A 4513-nucleotide genomic window follows, 5' to 3' on the forward strand; every position below is an offset into this window, starting at 1 on the left:
TAGGGAGAGGAACGGTATCGTTTGATCTTGTATTTATCTAAGAAGGCTTATGCTTCGGCTCCGAAATGGGAGCCTTGATAGATGATGATTTCATGGGGTACCCAACATCTGCAAATGATATTTTCTTGGATGAACTTGGCTACTTATTTAGCGGTCAAGACTGCATAGGATTGGTCTTCTACCCGTTTTGTGAAGTAGTCAATGGCGACTAGGACAAAACAGTGTCCTTTGGTGCCTATCGGATTGACTTTGCCAATGATGTCGATGCCCTAGGTCGAGAAAGGCCAAGGTGATGTAATGGTGTATAGAATGGATGGTGGTATGTGTTGTATGTTGGCGAAGATTTGGCATTTGTGGCAATGTTTGATTTAGTTTCTGCAATCGGCTTCCATTGTCGTCCAGTGGTAGCCTAACTGCGTGATTTTTGGGGCTAGCATTATTGTGTTCAAGTGAGGGCCACATTCTCCGTCGTGGACCTCTGCCATGACTTTCTTGGCTTTTTTGTGGTCAAATCAAAGGAGAAGTATGCCTTGAGGAGTTCTTTTGTAGAGTTGATTTTGGCTTACCACAAATTGTGATGCAAGTAAACGGATGGCTCTTTGTCCTCTTGGATCGGAGTTGGGAGGGAATTCGTTTTTTGATTTGTAGTTAAGGATTGCTTAGTACGAAGGTTCGGTATGGTTTTCCTCGTTGTTGTTGATGGCGCAGATGTGAGCTGGCTCGCTCTTTCTTTCGACGCATAAGGTCATGGATGTCATGTCATCAGGTATGTTGATGAGTGAGGCCAGTTTTGCTAAGGCATTGGCAAATTGGTTTTCCTCCCTAGGCAAGTGGAAGTAGTCGATTTGGTCGAAGAATTCGGCTTCTAGATTGATTTTTGCTTGGTAAGGTGCTAGGTTGTCGCTTCATATTTTCCATGATCCGGACACTTGATTGATGATGAGTGAGGAATCACCATGGACTCTTAATCTTTTGATGCCAAGTGTTATGGCTTCTTCTAGGCCGATAAGGAATGCTTTATATTCGGCAACATGTTGGTGACGGTGAAGTCTAGCTTGACTGAGATCGGAACGTGTCCTCCTTCGGGTGATATCAGAAGGATTCCTACTCCAAAGCCTCTCAAGCTAAAATTTTAAAGCTTATTTTATATAAAATATACGTTTTAGTCGGATAGGATAATAATGATAATAATAATAATAAAATTCCGTCTTAAATTGTAGTAGGTTTAAGACGTATTTCCGTCTAGCAAAAGACCGTCACATTTTTTACATGTGAGACTAGATTAATCCCGACCTATCCCGTACCGACAACACACCACTCAGTTTTGCACCTAACTAAATTAATAATTTTTTTACACTCACACTCTCTCCTTCACAATAGACAAACTGACCAATCCAATTCATCCCTCACTTGCTTTTTCGAAAGTTTTACAGCATTCAACCAAAAATCAAACAGTGAGGCAAAAACACCATTTTTGCCGAGCTTGAAACTGAGATTCCGTCTCCGTTTCTCAACCAATTTCCGTAATTCCTGCGCCAAATTCTTCCCCTTTCCTTCCTCCATCATTCTAGGTAAGAAATTTGCGGTCTTGTAAGATTTTCGTTTTGACCCATCCTATAAATGTCACGGTTTAGCTGAAAAAAATGAGTCCTTTCGTGTGCTAGGTGAAGGGCTTGAAGATCCGAATGGAGATTCTTATATTGTGGACGACACACTGGACGATTGAAGAGCATTCAAGGTAACGGTGATAGGTTACTCGACATATGTCGATATTTCACCCTTCCTACTCGGTTTTCACTTTTGTTTATCGTAATGTTTAAGTCTTTATGTGTTCCTCATGTATGGGGTTGAATTTGAAGTGTTGGTGATCAGTTTACATGGTTGTTGGGTGTTTCCATGGCTTAGTTTTCATGATAAAGCCGGTTATAGTGATTTCGAGGGTAGATTGTTGCTTTTGGTTTTTACGAGTAAATGTATATCTTTCTGCTGGTTTTGTGAGCTTGTTTATGGTAAAGATTATGGTGGTTATTCACGTTATAGCCGTACCCATTTCCGTCTCAACTTTACCCTTTTAATTTTCGTCTGAAACTGAGTCGTAAGGCTTACTGGGATTCTGTTTTGGTACCGTGACTGGTACTGTTTTCGTTCCCTATTTTGGGACGGATAAAACAGTCCCCCGGAATTGTTTTCGTGCTTATTTTCTTCATGCTAGTATCGTCACATGTACACTTGATTTTTTTCCGCTTAAAAACCCAGATTTGGGACCTCGTTTGCCTCTGTTTTAGGCGCCTGTTTACAACCTGTTTGGATGGCCGTGAGTGGTCTTTTGGATGGTCTTTTGGGTGGTCTTTTGGGCTGTTTAGGGGCTGTCTCGGGCTGGTTTTTGGGTGGTAAGAATTCGAGTTGTTTGTATTTGCAAGCTATTGAATTTCCGTCTCATACATATATGGATACATGTACATTTACCTTATTATTGACCCATTGATGTTGCCATTTAGAGGAGTTGTGGTGGACGGGGGGCTGGGCAAGAGCAGGCCGTGGACTGTTGGTGTTAGCCACGGCCCATGGTTAGTGCGGGTGAATGGTGGCTCGAGTTCATGGGTACGGTTGAAGAACCTTGTAACTCCTTTTTCTTTCACTCTAGTTTGTTTTAGTAAATTTTTTCGAGTTAAATATTGGGCTCACCACAATTTAGTAATTGGGCTCACCATATTTCTTTTGTTGGGCTTGTTATGTTTTCATCTACCGGGCTTACCATGTTTCTTGTTTTGGGTTTGTATGCTCTTCATGGTTGGATTTGTATGTTTTTCTTTGGTTGGGCCAACCTATTATCATGGGAATGTTTAAAAATGATCTACTTGCGTCGGTCCATTTTATTCCGTATATTTCACATAACGCAAATTATTCATTATCACTTGTCATATTTTATTTAACCGGCATGTTAATCTATGAAATGAAATATTTATTAATAGGTTACAAGTATGAAAAGATCATTATAAATAATTACTTGTAAGGAGTCGTATTCTTGTAGAAATGCCATAATACTATCATATATGCTTTATATGCCTTTGTGCCTACTTATGCCGTTGTGCCATGTATGGGTTTAGCTCATTTATTCCGCCTCTTTCGGACTGTTCTGGCGATTGTGGGTTCTCGACTTCCGTTCTATCGTTCGAGTCTTGGATGCGGACTATTCTGCCGCATATCGAATCAGGAACCGTTTTGTCCCGAGAGTCTGGCCAGATTTAGACTAGGACTGAATCTTTGTGATTATCATTGTCGTCCTACCAGGGGAAATTATATTTTAATGAGCGTAGTAAAGGTTTTGCATTTTGGATGGTTACATTGGTCATGTCTCCTTGAAATACATGCTCGTGGTTAAGTGGTCTTTGTTTACTCCATTTACATCCCTTCTCCATTATTTAATTTTGCTTATGCCTTGCTTACTTGCCTATCTCATTCCTTTCTCTTATTCTTATTATCTTAAACATGTATGATCCCATGTTTAATTATAATTCAATTCATTCATATCTTATTTAATATGATTATCTGTTTATGTTATTTGTTATGTTCGTTTTGACGTTTTGTGGCTCGGAGAACCTTGAATTACTCTCCACTGACCGTGGCTTTTATGTTTACATGATAGACAGGTTGGTGAAGATGCTTATGTGGGGTTAGGCGTGTGACCTAGCGAGTAACACGGACCTTTAGATTAATTGTTCACCACTTAGACACACCTTTCTCATTATGTCATTCGAGGGATATCTTTTCCCCACTTTTGACCGTTTTATTTGTATGACCCTATGTTTTTATTTCCGCATATTGTCATCGTTGAATGTTAGTGACTCCCGCATGCTAAACTCTATCTATTAAATAAAAGTTTTAAAAAAAAAATTCCTCATTTTCCGCATATATTTAGCAGTTTATTTTCCCGCGGGGGGTCACACCATGTGTTGGTGTCGGCATAAAGGATGTCTTCATCAAGGAGTGACTAGTTGTCGGTCGTTGGATCATCGTTGACGAGGTTTTCTGCTAGGAAATCAGCGACAACTCTTGCCTTATATGACCTTGAGGGGTACAAACTTGAGGTCGAACTCGGATAACATGAGTGTCCATCTGGATAGCCTGCCGTTCAATAAAGGTTTTTCGAAGATGTACTTGATGGGGTCCATCTTAGAGTAGATGTGAACCGTGTAGTTGATGCGTGCATTTTATATAGGCATTTTGTATTTCATTTGCACGCATTTCTATGCATATTTAGTAGTGTTTAGCTACAAATGTCCCCCGAATAGTCTACTTTTGTTTGTCTTGTATTATTTGCAAGTATGAACCGGAGGGGACCATAATCAAGCTTAATATATGTCCCTATACATGCATTTAGGAGATGAATTAAGTTGGAGCTTGGAAACTACTATTTGGTGATGTGCGTAGAAGTAAAGAAGCTAGGCGAGCAACGGAAGAGCTTGAAATTACTACTGCCTAATTTAAAGAGTCATATCTAGAACTGTACAAG

The 4513-nt window shown here is 40.0% G+C and overlaps 1 long non-coding RNA gene across 1 annotated transcript; it reads left to right on the forward strand.

Annotated features, from left to right (window-relative positions):
* Positions 1–1400: 1400 nt before the first annotated feature.
* LOC141627008 (uncharacterized) lies at positions 1401–3782 on the forward strand. The gene is made up of 3 exons (XR_012536571.1): positions 1401–1571; positions 1665–1738; positions 3647–3782. It is a non-coding gene; the product is annotated as an uncharacterized LOC141627008 (long non-coding RNA).
* Positions 3783–4513: the final 731 nt, after the last annotated feature.

The sequence above is a fragment of the Silene latifolia genome, chromosome Y (genome assembly GCF_048544455.1).
Source record: "Silene latifolia isolate original U9 population chromosome Y, ASM4854445v1, whole genome shotgun sequence".
In the NCBI taxonomy this organism is placed as follows: domain Eukaryota; kingdom Viridiplantae; phylum Streptophyta; class Magnoliopsida; order Caryophyllales; family Caryophyllaceae; genus Silene; species Silene latifolia.